Source organism: Pelodiscus sinensis, chromosome 12, assembly GCF_052426305.1.
Source record: "Pelodiscus sinensis isolate ZL-2025 chromosome 12, ASM5242630v1, whole genome shotgun sequence".
NCBI classification, from domain to species: Eukaryota; Metazoa; Chordata; order Testudines; family Trionychidae; genus Pelodiscus; species Pelodiscus sinensis.
The window spans coordinates 30,936,614-30,952,641 of record NC_143063.1 but is presented as its reverse complement, the minus strand read 5'-3'; the positions used below and the strand labels follow the sequence as shown (position 1 = coordinate 30,952,641).

Below are 16,028 nucleotides of genomic sequence, written 5' to 3'. Positions count from 1 at the left end.
ACCCAAGTAAGAAGCAGAAAGACACTCTTTACTTTCCCCTCGCAATCCAGAGCCTTGGGGGGCCCATCTTAGTAGATTTTCTGTGCGCTAGCCCCATGGTGGAACAGCGGCGGGGCTGGAGCACCAGCACAGGCTCCCCAATGCAGGAGAGGGCCGTGAGCCTTGGGGGATGGATCCAGGCAAGCCAGGTGCCAGGCCTGAGGCTCCCTAGCCCTGTCTTAGAGTTTGATTTCAACATTTTGCAGTGGAAGTACCGGAACAGTAGAATTGCTACTAGTCAGGAATCCATGTGCACTGTGTATAGTATCTGCCCAGACTGTCATATTGGTTTGTCCATTTCATGACTACCACGTTTGTTTACTCTTATCAATGAATAAAGGCCATGAAATGATTAAAACGAAGTCATTGGGAGGCTTGAATTTAATTATTCTGGAAACAGGCTGTAGCTTTCTCTCTCCTGTTACCAGTAACTATTCTATTTGTATGTATTTGGTCCTGAAAATATGTTTAAAACATTTGATTATATCCATTTTTCATCCAGAAAAGAGTGAATTTCTTAAATGATAAAAGCTTTATTATGTGAGAACTACACTTATATTTATTTCTTATGGAAAGCTTATTTCCTGAGGCTCTTGAACTCATTGCTTTTCTGGAGAAAATGTTTAATGACAAATATTGTGCTAAGCTTTTAGAAGTGGTTGTATCTTTAATTTTTTTTTTCTAGTTTGAATAATGGTGATTGATTTTAGAAAGGAATCTAATTCAAGAAGTACAGCAAATAATGTATACTGAAAACAAAATTGTCTTCCAGCCATTCTATATTTCACAGAAAGTTTTTTCCCTGTTCCAGAATACAGTTCTGACTTGTCAAAAAGTTGGAGCCTGACAGGGTTTTTTCCTCCAGTGAAAACCTGCAAGAGTATGTGAAATATTTTCCACATGGATGTTATTACGCCTGTAAAGTAAAATCTCCAGGAGTCCTGTTCTCAGTCATTCAGGCGGAGACAAATTGACTCAGAACAGACTGAATGTAAACTAGGGATGTCAACTTGTAGACAACTACACGATTAATCTTGTTGACTACACACACTCCTCCCCCCCCTGCTGCCTCTTTATCAAAGGCAGCAAGGGGAGGGGAGTGTTAGCTAGAGCCTATGAGGAACTACAGGCAGTCCCCGGTTACGTACAAGATAGGGACTGTAGGTTTGTTTTTAAGTTGAATCTGTATGTGAGTCGGAACTGGCGTCAGCCGCTGCTGAAACTGATCAGTTTCAACCGTGGCTGAATCTGGATGCCAGTTCTGAGTTACATACAGATTCAACTTCAGAAACCCAGGCGTCCCCAAGTCAGCTGCTGCTGAAACTGATCAGCGGCTGATTCCAGGAAGCCTGGGACAGAGCAACTCTGCCTGGGGCTTCCTGTAGTCAGCCGCTGGTCAGTTTCAGCAGCGGCTGACTTGGGGACGCCAGGGGCAGAGCAGCTGGGGTGCTGCTGGGTTGCTCCAGTAGGGCAGAGCAGCTGGGGTGCTGCTGGGCACCTCGGCGCTACTGGAGCAACCCAGCAGCACCCCAGCTGCTCTGCCTCAGGTGTCCTGATTCAGCCGCTGCTGAAACTGACCAGCAGCGGCTGAATCAGGACTCCTGGGGCAGAGCAGCTGGGGTGCTGCCAGGTTGGTCCGGAGCGGCGCTGCGGGACCAACCCGGCAGCCCCCAGCTGCTCTACCCCAGGGGTAGGCAAGAAAAGCCTGGTCTGCGGGGGGGGGGCGGGGGAGGCACTAGCTGCACCCCCCCACAGCAGACCAGGGAGACGGGGGTGGCGGGACACCCAAGTCCTCCATGGCTTTGCTCCGTCTCCCTGGTCTGCTGACCTGGGAGACGCGGAGCAAAGCCGCAGAGCACGCGGGCAGCGGGACAGTCCAGGCGCGCCGCGCTGTCTCGCTGCTGGCGTGCTCCGAGGCTTTGCTCCCCATCTCCCTGGTCTGCTGGTCAGACCAGGGAGACGGGGAGCAAAGCCTTGGAGCACGCCCGCAGTGGGACAGCCCGGGCCCGCTTGAGCTGTCCCCCTGCGGGCGTGCTCCGTGGCTTTGCTCCTCGTCTCCCTGGTCTGCAGGGAGATGGGGAGCAAAGCCTTGGAGCACGCCCGCAGCGGGACAGCCCGGGAGCACTTGAGCTATCCCCCTGCGGGCGTGCTCCGCGGCTTTGCTCCTCATCTCCCTGGTCTTCCCCGGCTTCCCCCGAGGACATTTGTTTTCAATTAAAATCTGAGGAGAGATGTTTGAGGACTTTCATATTTAACACCTAAAGTCAAATATGTCAGTTTTACTCACTTTTCCCATTAATGCTTGAAACCATTTTCAGTGTCATATTTGTAACACAATTTGTGGTTACACACATAATAATATAAATAATAATAATAAATTATGTTAAGAAATCACATTATAAATTTCCTATCTAGATTATAATGGTGCAACATCACCATTATAGTTAAGGTTGCATGTCAATTTCTGGTTTTCAGTCTAAATCTTTGTATAGCTGTGCAGTAAAGTTTTAATAACTCAGGCACATGAGCCAAGATGTCTCTGTTATAATATGTATTTATTTTGTGGTGAGGTTTACTGTGAACACTGTAAAATAGCCAGCAGCCAGTCTAACAAAAATGTTTGGTATATTGGGTGGGATGGGTGGGAAGGAGACAGAGACAGAAGACGTGTGTGTGTGTGTGTGTGTGTGTGTGTGTGTGTGTGTGTGTGTGTGTGTGTGTGTGTGTGTGTGTGTGTGTGTGCGCGCGGGCACCTTTGCATCGGGAGGCAGGAAGGTGGCAATGAGAACAAGCCTTGAATGGGTTATTTGAAAAAATCTGTATTAGTATTACTAACACTTGGGAGATTGGTAGGGAAAGTGGGTATTTCCTGAATTAAGGGCAGATTAACATATTGTTTCCAAAACACATAGCATGGAAGTTTGGAACTGGAAGTGCAGGAACTTTGATCACTTTGGGGGAAAAATAAGTATTGCTAGTGTATGGATTGCTGGTGTATGGATTCCTGAATCACAAGATTGAAGAAGTTGTGAGAGAGCGAGAGAGCAAAGGAGCACACCAGGACATGGGGATTGCTGACTGCAGGCTGATTTGGGTGGAAAAAGGTGGCTGCATTGCCATCATATTTTGCTCATTCTTCTGGTGACTTAAGAGATTGTGTTCTTCTAGACACTGCTGATTCACTTGTGTGGAAATCATCTGAGCTTTATTCTGGGTGCTTACCTTATAAATGTGTGAAAACAGATTTGGACCACATCATATATTTGTGTGCAGGAGCGATGATGATTTTCTCTGATGTAGCTCAGCATCTGAATAATTGCAGCAATATGAAAGTTATTAATAATTTTTGGAAGAATATTAATCAGAAAATTAGAATATTCATGGCTGACCAGATTATATGTTCTGTATGTCATAGAAACATTGTTAGTTCTGACACCTCATTAACCTCAGTACTTTGAACAGAAACCCTGTCTAAGATTTCTTTTACTGGCCCCACCTCAAGCTCCATCCCTCCAACTATTCTGAAACACAATCAGCAACTCCCTTTCACTATTGACATAGTTGATCATAGCTTCAGAAGCTTCATTGAGTTGGGTTATAGGAGTTGGGAAGTAATGGCAATAGAAACATTTATATGGCAGGGAGCAAAGATTGCAGGCAGCAGCATTCACTGCTTATGGTGGGGTGGGACTTGGGTACAATAGTGGAGAGCAGGCTAAGTTGGAGGAGGGAACACAGTGAATACGTTAGGGGAGGTGGGGAGATGCCCCAAAGCAGGGCAAGTGGGGTACAGCTTTGTGTGTGCATAGGGGATGGAGAGGAGTATGTATGTGTCTGGCTCAGCATGCCTGTTGTAGGACATGAGATCTACAACTGCATAAATTACTATCAGTTCCTACTAAGAGAGTATCTTTTCTGATTAAAAAGACCAGGAAGTGGAATAGAAATATACTACATTAATTCAAAGTTAAAATTGTGTGGTGGTATATCATGACTTCCAAGAATGTTAAGCTGAATAAAACACAAAAATCTGAAAACCAGAAAATACACAGTTAAAACCCTCTGTTCTTTTTCAGATATGCCCCAAAATACTCTATTAACATTTATACCGCTCCTTAGCCAGCTCCACAGTTGCTGAAATATACAAGGTTTTCACTCTTTTTAGAAGCCATTCATTTTTACCCACAGGATTCTACACAACAGTATTAAAGGCGAAAGAGACGGGGAGGGTTGCCCTTGTCACTTATCCCCTTCAAGCAGTGCCTTAGTATGCACATTCTTATACTGGTCCTTGGCATAATACAATTCAGGAGATTCCAGACCTCTCACTCTTAGCCAACTCCCAAGAAGAAATACAGCACATGTACAATTTAAGATTCAAATCAGAGACTTTTACAACTCCTTACTCATAAGATGGCATCAACCTGCACTATCACTTAACCATCATTAAAGCATCATATTCCTTTCATATTCCCGTTTACTGATGACAATATTATAACAAAAGACCTATTAACATAACCTACACAATTCTGCAATGAAGGGATGCATATTGAATCCTGAAGGTACATACGCAATTCTCCCCTTTTCTTACACATGAGAAGGTAGAAAATATAGATCTCATGTCACAATCATAGCTCTGTCATGCACAATGACAAGGTACGAAGCAGCAATAACTACTCCCTCCACCACTGAGTGCAGATAGAGCTGACACCAACTATATTCACTTTACCTGGAGTGTATTCAGATAACAAATGCTTGGACTGTGCTTATATCCCATGTTCCCTCTAGGCTGTGCAGCAGCACAGCTTCACAGGTGATTAATCCACCCCACTCAGTCAGAGGCTCAGGGCTCTGTGCATGGAGCTGATTGACTGGGCGGGGCAGATTAAGCTCCTGTGAAGCTTAGAGGGAACACAGTTTATATCCCAGGTCACAACAAAAACCCTTTGTAATAAAACCGCTGGGCCTTTGCTGATTATATAGTTACACAATTCTTAGCTGATTATATAATTACACAATTCTGCCTTGAAATGATGCTTAGTGGATTCTGAAGATTCATATACACATTGGAGAGTGCAAAACATAGCTCTAATGTCATAATTACAGCTCTGTAATTGTGACCTTGTTTTACAAATACACCTTTACCAAGCAGTCCCAATGTTGCCTCCACCATTTAGTGTTGGTGTATCCCATGCACTGACTGCACCTGGAATCTATCAGAGTAATTCTCATTAGCTACTGCCTCCTATAGAGAAGTACAGGGACACAGACAGCCTTTGTTTCATCTTTGTCCTTTAATAGTGTAAGGCAGAATACTGTGAAGGAGAGTGGCTTTTAAAAGAGAAGCTTGTACATTTCAGCCACTGTAAGATTGGTAGCATACATGTCCCAATGGAGCATATTTGGCCATTGCTGAAAGAGGGCAGAATAGAAGTTGTATTAAGGATGTTAAGTAGAATGTAATTGACTAATTGAATAGTCGATGCATATTTGCATCGACTCTTTGATTCGTTGATAGGGCAGTGCTGCCCCCGTTTCAAAGGGGCAGCGCCGCTTAGAGCCCAGGATCAGCTGGGGACTCTCCAACCAATCCCAGGCTCCATGTGGCACTTCTTCTCGGAGCCCAGGATCAGTTGGGGACTCCCCAGCTGACCACTGGCTCAGTGTGGAGTTGCCCTTTTGAAATGCTGCCATGGTGTTTCTAAGTGGCAGCGCTGTGTGGAACCTGAAGTCAGCTGAGGAGGCCCCAGCTAATCCCAGGCTCTGTATGGTGCTGCTGCTTTGAGCTCAGGATTAGCTGGGGACTCCCTGCTGACCGTGGGCTCCGTGCGGTACTGCTGCTTTGGAGTGCCCTCCTCTTCACCCCACCCCTTTGCTGCCTCTATCTGATAGAGGCAGCAAGAGGGGTGGGAAGCGACTAGTTGACTACCCTGTCAACTGTCTGATAAGCATTTGCTTATCGGGTAGTCATCTAGTCCTTAACATCCCTTTTACAGATAACCTTTACTGTACATTTCCTTGTTTTCAGCAGTTAGTTTTGCTCAGCTCACTGTTCTGCAAAGGTATGACATACCACAGGCAACCTTAACTGTGTTAATGTAATTTTTTGCTATTGATCAGCACAGCATTGGCTAACATGATTGATTGAGAGAAAAAATGTCTTCACACTGTGCAAGGGAAATTGTCCTATAATTGTATCAGGTACAACAATGTTTGAAAATTGCTGTCTGGCAGTGTTTGTGGTGGTATTTGGGATGTGCCATAGTCTGAACATGCTCTTGTGCTTGAATGTGAAGGAAAATGAAAGATAACAATACAAGAAGAGCCATACTGGGGTCAGACCAATTGTTTGTCTAATTCAGTGGTCTCTAAACTTTTTATGCCCATAATTGCTTTTTGAGTTTAAGGGCAAATCAAGATCTGCATTGCCCCTTCCCTGAAGTCCTGCCACTTCCCGGAAGCTCTGCCCCACCCAATTCATCTCCCTTGCACCACCTTCACCAACTTTCACTGGGCTGAAGCAGGGAAGTTGGGATTCGGAGGGGAGGTACAGGCTCTGGCCTAGAGCTGGGGGTGGGTTTCACAGTGTGAGAGAGGGCTTTGGGCTGAGCCTGGGGCAAGAATTTGGGGTGCAGGAGGAAGTAACAGGTGCAAGCTCTGGGAGGGAGTTTTGGTGCAGGGTGGGGCTCTGGGCGGGGGCAGAGTGTTGGAGTGCAGGAGGGAACACAGGATGCTAGCTCTGAGAAGGGGATTAGGGCTGAGGCAGGTGCTTGGTGTGCAGAAGGTGGTATGAGGTGCAGATTCTGAGAGGGGGTTTTGGGGAACAGGAAGAGGTATGGAGTGCTGGCCCTGGGAGGGGGTCAGGCTGGGGCAGAGGGTTGGAGTGCAGGAGGGTGCATGGGTTCTGGCTCTGGGAAGGGGCTCAGGGCTGGGACTTGGGGTGTAGGATGGATTATGGGATGCTGACTGTGGGAGGAGGCTGGGGGGGGTCGAGTGTGGCCTCTTGTTGGGTGGCACTTATCACTGCCAGCTCCTGGTTGGCAATACAGCAAGACTAAGGTTAACCCTGCCTGCCCTGGACTCATGTGCTCTCAGTAGGGGCTAATGTACCCCTCTCTGCTGTCACCGCTTCTTCTGCTCCCACTGGTCATAGCTCCCTGTTCCTAGCGACGGGGGCTCTAGGAAGCAGCGCTTGCAGATAGGAACAGTGCGCTGAGACTCCTGTCCACCCACCACACATGTAGGGCCTAGGGTTGTCAATTTGTAGACGACTACACGATTAACAGATAAGCCTGGGCTTATTGGTTAATCTTGTTAACTACCTCCACTTCTTCCCCCCACCCCTCCATCCCCACTGCCTATGTAACAGAGGCAGCAAGTGCCCATGAGGAGCTGATTTAAAAGCTGGTTCCCCATGAGCACCTGATCCGCCTTCCCTCTCCCCTGCACTGCTGTCTCTGATTGAAAGGCAGTAGAACCAAGAGTGACTGAGGGGCGGGAGGAGAGACAGGGCAGGCAGAAGCGGATATATGTGGGGAGCCAGCATTCAAGTAGGCTCCCTGTGCGTACCAGTGGTTTGTACACAGCTACTCCCACCGGCTCCATGGACCTGCCTGCCCCCTCCAACCTTGCTTCCTCCTAGTGATGTGAGGTGAGAATATTCTCTGGATAATATTTTCCGAGAACAAGAATATTCTGAGAATTTTCCAATTTTTCTCCAAAAGATTATTCCTGAGAATTTTTGAGAATTTTCTAATTTTTCATTTCATCTTGAAATAATATATTGTATTCAACTTTTAGAACACCCTGAATTTTAAAGAGCTTTCTTGATCGTTCAAGATAGTTTCAGAACATTCCAGAATGTTATGGAACTTTCTAGAACAATCATGAGTCAGGAACTTTCTGGAAGCATCACAAAAAGTATATAAAGAGGCAATAACACATTTATTTTGTGAAAGGTGTAGTTGTATTTTCAGCAGTATGAAAAGAAGAACTAAGCCTAAAAGTGATGTGTGGTATTATTTCCTTCATAAAACAGTTAAAGACAAAGTGTTATATGAATCTAAGTGCTGCTGTTCATCCATCGAGGTCGATGAGGACCACCCAGTGTCATCAGTTTAGTTGCGGGTGGGTTCGGAGATGGCTGATTAGTCCAATCCGAGCCCGAAATTGACGGTTACAGTGGGGACATGAAAGATCGGACTGCTGACCGGAGGAAGAGAAGATACCAGCCCTGGACTTGCGAAGAAGACGTTTCTCTGCAGCATAACGCAGTCTCTTTTGTTCGTGGGCTATTGCACCATCATGTATTCGTCTGTGCCGGGCGGAACGATCATCAGCAATACTCTCCCAATTTCCAGGATATATGTTACAGTTCTTAAGAGAGGCCTTAAGGGTGTCTTTAAATCTCTTCTTTTGACCTCCAAGAGATCGCTTGCCGCGTTGTAATTCACCATAGAGCATCTTCTTGGGCAATCGATCATCGGACATGCGCACAACATGGCCAGCCCATCTGAGTTGTGCCTTGCAAAGCATGGTGTGAATGCTTGTCATATTAGCCTGTAGAAGAACATCAGTATCTGGAACTTTATGCTGCCATCTTATCTTCAGCAGTTTCCGTAGACAGTTCAGGTGGAAGTGATTCAGCTTTTTCACATGACGACTATATACAGTCCAGGTCTCACAAGCATAGAGGAGGGTGGGCAAGACGACCGCCGAGTAGACTTTTAGCTTGGTCTCAGTCTTAATGCCTCTTCGATTCCAAACATTAAGTTGAAGCCTTCCAAAAACTGCACTGGCTCTGGCGATTCTAGTATTCACCTCCTCGTCGATGTTGGCTGTCGTCGATGTTGGCTGCCTTCGATAGAGTGCTGCCAAGATATGTAAACCTGTCCACATTTTCGAGTTTCTGGCCATTGACAGTGATGGATGGCTCAGTGTAGTCACAGCCAGGAGTGGGCTGATGCAGAACCTTGGTTTTTTTGGTGGAGATCGTGAGGCCGAAGCTCATGCACGCTGAGGAAAATAGATTCATGCAATGTTGCATGCCTTCTTGCGTACTTGAGTTGAGGGCGCAGTCATCCGCAAATAGAAAGTCACGAATGGTCTCGACCTGGACCTTGGTTCTGTTCTGAAGCCTCCTCAAGTTAAATAGCTTTCCATCAAAATGGTAGCGCAAGTCGAACCCGACATTATTTTCTCTAAAGGCATCAATCAGCACAGCAGAGAACATAAGGCTGAAGAGACTGGGGGCCAGGACGCATCCCTGTTTCACACCGTTTGTGACTGCGAATGTCTCTGAATAATTGCCACGATCTTGGACTCTGGCAAGCATGCCGTCATGGAACTGCTTCACCATTTCAATGAAGGTATCTGGGCATCCAAATTTGGCCATAATCTTCCAGAGGTCCTCATGACTGACAGAGTCAAATGCTTTAGTTAGATCCACAAAGACAGTGTAGAGCTGGACATTCTGTTCTTGACACTTTTCTTGTAGTTGTCTGGCGGCAAATATCATGTCAATAGTACCTCATCCTTTCCTGAAGCCACACTGACTTTCCGGCAAGAGACCTTGGTAAAGATACTGTGTGAGTCTGCTTAAAAGTATTCTGACGAGGACCTTTCCTGCAACACAGAGCAGAGTGATTCCTCTGTAGTTGTCACAAGAGTGGCGATTTCCCTTGCACTTGTATTGATGAATAATAGACGCATCTTTGAAGTCTTCCGGAACGCGTTTCTGTTTCCACATCTCACAGAACATTTCGGTAAGCCTCTTAATTAACTTGGGTCCACCAGATTTATAAATTTCAGCTGGAATAGAATTAGCTCCAGGAACTTTACTGTTGGAGAGCAATTCAGTGGCCTTTTGAGTTTCCAGTACTGTTGGAGTATCAGCCAGGCTTTCGTTGATCTCCACCTGAGGTAGGCGGTTTATTGCCTCCTTGTTGATAGAAGAGGGCCTGTTAAGGACATCAGCAAAGTGCTGTGCCCAGTGATAAAGGATCTTCTCCTTATCAATGAGCAAAGTACTACCATCTGCGCTCAAGAGAGGGGATGAACCAGATGTGACTGGGCCATACACAGCCTGAAGAGCATCGTAGAACTTCTTCATATCGTGTCTGTCGGCAAAGGCCTGGATCTCATCGGCTTTCTGGCTCAGCCATGTGTCCTGCATCTCACGTAGCTTCATCTGTACAGTCTGACGTATCTTGGTGAAGGCAACTTTTTTTGCTACAGACTTAGGGTCACTGCTGTAGGCACGATGGAGACGATGTTTTTCATCCAGCAATGCCTTGATTTCTCCACAGTTTTGTTCGAACCAGCCCTGGTGCTTTCTTGTGGTGACGCCAATTAACTCGGAGGCAGTGGAGTACACCAGCTGTTTGAAAGCTGCCCAGCTGGGCTCTATATCAGCGTCAGTTCCAGGGGCTTCCAGCTTAAATGCCAGGGCGTCAGCAAGTGATTGTTGGACGCCGCTGTCTTTCAGTCTGGAGACGTTTAGGCGCTTTGGGACCATAATGCCTTGTGGATGTCTGGGGGGCCGAATCCTAAGGTTCATCTTTGAGATGAGCAGTCTGTGGTCCGTCCAGCAGTCGGCGCCATACATAGCCTTGGTCACACGGACATCCTGTCGGTCTTTCCTACACATTCATACTTATATGAATCTAAGTACTGCAAGGCTGAATACATCAGAAATGCGACAAGGATGAGAGAGCATATTTCCAGTTGTTTGAAGACTCCTGCTTACATCAAGGAAAAGGCAACAAAATTCTCAGAGTCCAGAAGCAGATCACCACAACCATCAACTTCATCAACATCTATAGAACACTGTGATACTGCTAGTGAATTTACATCACCACCTTCCACATCTAGTTCAGCCAAGGTGTCTCACTCTGTAAGTCGCTACTTTGATTCTGTGAATGAAACTGACAACAAAGTTTTGGATGAATTTTTTGCACGAGCTATATTCTCATCGGGATTGCCTCTTTCTCTGGTTGAAAACGAAGATTGGATTACTTTCATGCAAAATTAAGACCATCTTACAAGATGCCATCCAGGTACACACTTTCTAACAAACTTTTGGAAGCTGAATATCAACGTGTTGATTGTCTTATAAAAACAAAAATTGCTGAAGCCTCTTTTTTGCCCTGCGGTGTGATGCTTGGAGCAACTGAAGAAATGAATCTGTTATAAATTTTATTATATCAACACCCCAACCAGTGTTTTACAAGACAGTGGCAACAGGTGTTGAACGCCATACTGCTGAGTCTATGGCATTCCGTATGGAAGAAATAATGACAGAAAAAATAGGCACTGAAAAATTATCACTGATAATGCTGCAGCAATGGTGAAATCCTTATCAATGCTTAACGAAAAATACAGTCACATTGCTATGTACACTTGTACTGCTCGTACATTACATTTGTTAATTGGTGACATCAGTAACTTAAAATCTGTTCAAGAAACTGAAGCTACTTGTAAAGCCATTGTGAAGGAAATTAACAAATTGCAAGTTTTAAGAGCTCATTTAACTGCATTTCAAAAAGAAAAAGTCTGGAAAACTGCTCCAGGTGGAGCTATACTTTTAGCAAGAGAGGATCAACAGAACAGCAGTAACCTTTGTAGGTTGGCACTCATCTCTGGGTAAATTTAGCTCCCATCTAGGAGAGAATATGGAGCACGAGAACAAATTACAGAAAGATGTGCAGCATATAAATACAAGTACAAATTAATAAATTACAATTTATTTAAAATAAAATTAAGAATGTCAAGATTGCAGAAGCAGCAATTCTGAGAGAATATGCATAGTTTGTTTACATTAGAATTGTAATCATCTTGTGAACGTACATTGCCACTTATTTTTTTAACTGAAATAAAGTATTGAAATAAGTACATTTTGACTTGGTGCAGTTAACATTTCTCATGATTAAATTCTAAGCTTTTATTGTATTGCTGAAAAATTGATATGTTAGAAAGTAAATAGTTTTCCTTTCATTAAACTATTGTTGGAGTTTAATATGTTAATTTAAATCTGATTTTAAAATTATGGAAGAAAATCATCACTTTATGTTGACTGCAATTTTTAACACTCCTCTAATAACATACTACAGGGAATTTTTAACATTTTTATATGTTCCTGTCAGTAGGGGGAGAGTTTGTCTTTTCTTTTGATTTTATATCTGTGCTCCTGTGTCTCTCTCTTACCATATAGCTTTATCCTTATGGATAGTTATTGTTGTCTTGTGGAGCTTATCTGCATCATAAAGGTGATGCCCTTGGGGGAGAATGACATCTGACCTGATTATAATAGAAATGCTTTGTGCCTGATTTATGTTATTGGGTCTGAAAAAGCATTCTAATGAAACTGGAAAAGCATTTAGTATATATCCCTTGTCAAAACATCTGTACAATATTCTATTCTTTTTATTCCATGTTTCTGAATGAATTTGATGTAATTCTTCCTTTGTTCTCTGATTGAGATTGTGATACTTAGTTATTTTAACAGTGATTTACATTATAGAATTTTCAAAGCCTGTAGGTTATAGTTTAGATATGTTATTTTTATAAATTGAGAAAGCATAATCTCTAATTCCATTAAGTTTTAATTTCATTACTGATCTATTTTGAAATAATATATTACCATTTTAGAAAAATAAATCAAGCATTAATATTTTATTTGCCTTGTAAATTACTTAAATTATTATAATCTTCAGAGTATTTAAAAATATGTTAAAGCTACTGCATTTCAGCCTTTGAAATTAACATTGGATTAGAGTTAATTAACCCTAAATTAACTAACCCTAAATTTTGAAGTATTATAGTTTTGAAATTTTAAAAAGTAGGTGGGTGCTGCCATCTAGTTTTCACTGATAACTTCTTTTGTCTATTTACATTTTCAGTTTATGTAGTTCAGAGCTTTGTTTTTGAATGTGTTAAGCCAAATTTCCTGATCTTTGTACCTACCTCCTTTATAAGTGGCATGAATGACAGACAGTGTGTAAGAGGAGTGGAGCACTCTCTGTAGCCCTGAAATCTGTGTCTGTTTCCTACATGTATAAATAAAAAGTAAAAAAAAAAAAAAAGGGGGGGGGGGAGGGATTTCAAGTAATCTGAAACTGATGGTAAAATTACAGTTCCATTGTATACCACCAGTGAAGATTTTTTTATTAAAAAAAAATCTACATGCATTATTAAACACGGAGTCTGTTGCTGTTTTGCCCATATATATATAATCTCTTTAAATGAAAACATACTTTAATGTTAATGAGCTTCAGGGGGTAGCTGAGTTAGTCTGTTTCAGAAAAAAAACATCAAGCAAATGGTCTGGTAGCACTTTATAGACTAACAAAAGATGTAGATGGTATCATGAGCTTTTGTGGGCACAGCCCACTTCTTCAGATGACCGGTCATCTGAAGAAATGGGCTGTGCCCACGAAAGCTCATGATACCATCTACATCTTTTGTTAGTCTTCAAAGTGCTACCAGACCATTTGCTTGCTGTTTTTTTTCTTAATGTTAATGTGTTTAATAAACTGCCTTTGTGTCAGTGAAACTTAATGTAGAACTAAAACTGTCCACAAGGATCTGAAAAATCTTCACTGTTAATTTTAATTCTTTGTGATATTTGCCCTCCGTGTGACACTATTGATCAAGTTTTCTTTGGGAATATTTGGTCATCAGTAATCTACCTATTGCTTTTCTGGAGTGAGTTAAACCTCATTTCACCCATCACTTTTGAGAATTAAATTTCTGAGAGCCTTAATGTACTTTCAGATAATACTAAGTGCTATGTAGTCAGATGTTAATGTGTTCATATCTTCTTTTTGCAGAGCATTTTGAATTTGTTATGGCTTATCTTTATAGACAAGAACACCCTAATCCTAAAATTTAGTTTCAGGAAGAGTTAACATAACCCATATCCAGTGTTTTTCCACACTGAATAACTGGACCTTTTTTCCACTTGTGTCTTTTGATTTATATTTAAAGAATTACTGTCCATGTTTAAAGATCCCAAATTACATCTGTTTAAAAAGCATCACCTTCTGTTCTCCCATGTCCTAACAACTGAAAAAATATTCCTTGAGTATCTGGATATGCCCGGGAGAAGGAAATTTAGCCTTTTTTGAACGCTGAAAAGAATGCAGTTGGCATGTAAAGAGACCAACAGGTACAGTATCAGAGGGTTGACAACACTTTTTTTCTGTGAGGTCAAGACTACACCATCTTTCTGTCCTTTGTTCACCATGGATATGTAATTCTTCTAAAAGAAAAATATTAACTGCTGGTATATGTAAATTCTACAATTTATGTAATTGGAATACTCTTAATATAGCAATTTAAACATATTTAGGAAAATACACAAACTACATTTAGATAACATTCTTAAGGTTGCAAAATACAAAATTAAGAAATTCCACCCTTCCTTCTGTGCTGCCTTAGAGCTGGGTGACCAGAGAGTAGGGATGTCAAATTTTGATTAATCAGCTAATTGAATAGTTGATGGAATTTCCATCTACTACTTGATTAGTTGATAAGAGGGGCTTTCACTATCCCACTGTGCCTCTGCCATTGAAATGTACAAGAGCCTGCAGCTCTTGTACATTTCAAAGGCAGAGGCAGCAAGGAGCGGGAGAGTGACTAGTTGAGTATTGACTAGTCTTATTGGGTAAGGCTTATCGGGTAGTTGACTAGTCACTTACATCCTTACTGGAGGGCAAAAAAAAACCTTTGAGAATTACTTATTAGGATGACTAGATGTTCTGATATTGAACCCTTTACTCTGTGTCCCAACTGGTCTATGTTTGGGACACAATTTGTCACAATATTCAGGTGAGGAGGCAGGCAGTGGGTGACCGGGGAGGTGAAGCGATGAATGGTGAAGCCAATGGCAGCCGAGAGGTGGGGTGAGTGAAAAAGGCAAGTTGGAAGGCCAACAGCGAGTTGGGGTTCTGGCGGCGAGCAAGTGAGTGGTAGGAGAGTGATAAGGTAAGTGGCAGGTAGAGGAACTAATGAGCAGCTGGTGGGGAAGGTGATCAGTGGCCAAGGCGTATGGGGAGGAACATGTGTGGGGGGTTAGGACAGAGTGGGGGCAGAGGCAGGTGAATAAAGGAGGGGCCAACAATGCCCCAGTGTGTCCCCATATTTTACTGTTGTGAGCTGGACACGCTACTCCTGATCTGTATAATAGATTCCAGGCTTGTCATTCTATATGCATCTTTGAAGCCTAGAATACCTGGCATCAGTGTGACGTGAAGTAGAGCCCTGCAAATCCACAGGTATCTGTGGATCATTTTTGCAGGTGCTGGATATAAATTTTGTATCTGTGCAGGGCTCTAAAGTGAAGGACTCAGTTACAGTAATGGCTGAAATCTCTTTATGTTTAGAATAACTCAAGGGTGCGTTGTCACTGGGATTCATAGTCAGTTACAACCATTTTTTTTTTTAGTTCTCAGGCATTTTGACTTTCTAAATTACACCTATGCAGTGTTTAACTACAGTAAAGCATTCATCTATGTCATGCCAACAGTACTAGAATGGGGTAGAAAATAACCAGAGCAGCTATTGCTTGACAGTCCCCAGCTGGTCTCACCCCTCTTCAAGCTGTCTCCTGATTTAATCAAGGGTATTTATAGTAAAAGTTATGGACATTTTGCAGGCTGCAAAATTTTGTTTATTGCCCATGACCTGTTCAAAACTTACAAAAAATGCCCATGAATAAATTGTAGCCTTAATCATAATGCATATTCAGAAGGGAGCTGAGGTAAGGTTGCTCAGGCAACTTAATTCTGGCATCTCCTAACTTGGATGTTTGACTTTGCATTCTTAATAATTTTCTTTTAACAGAAATTTTGTCATCTGTAGGACTGGAACCTTTAGTTTGTCCTTTTTCCCTATGTTCTGCTGTATTATATATAGATATTAAGAGGCTTTAGTAATGTTCCTAGCTTTTAGCAATAAGAAACATTAGTTCAAAATAAAATGGTACATAC

At 42.9% G+C, this 16,028-nt stretch overlaps 1 protein-coding gene across 2 annotated transcripts in view; it reads left to right on the top strand.

The window, feature by feature from the left end:
- LOC102463045 (transcription initiation factor TFIID subunit 4-like) overlaps window positions 1-16,028 on the top strand; it is a 274,416-nt gene that overhangs the window by 16,373 nt on the left and 242,015 nt on the right. The gene's annotated exons all lie outside the window — the stretch shown is intronic.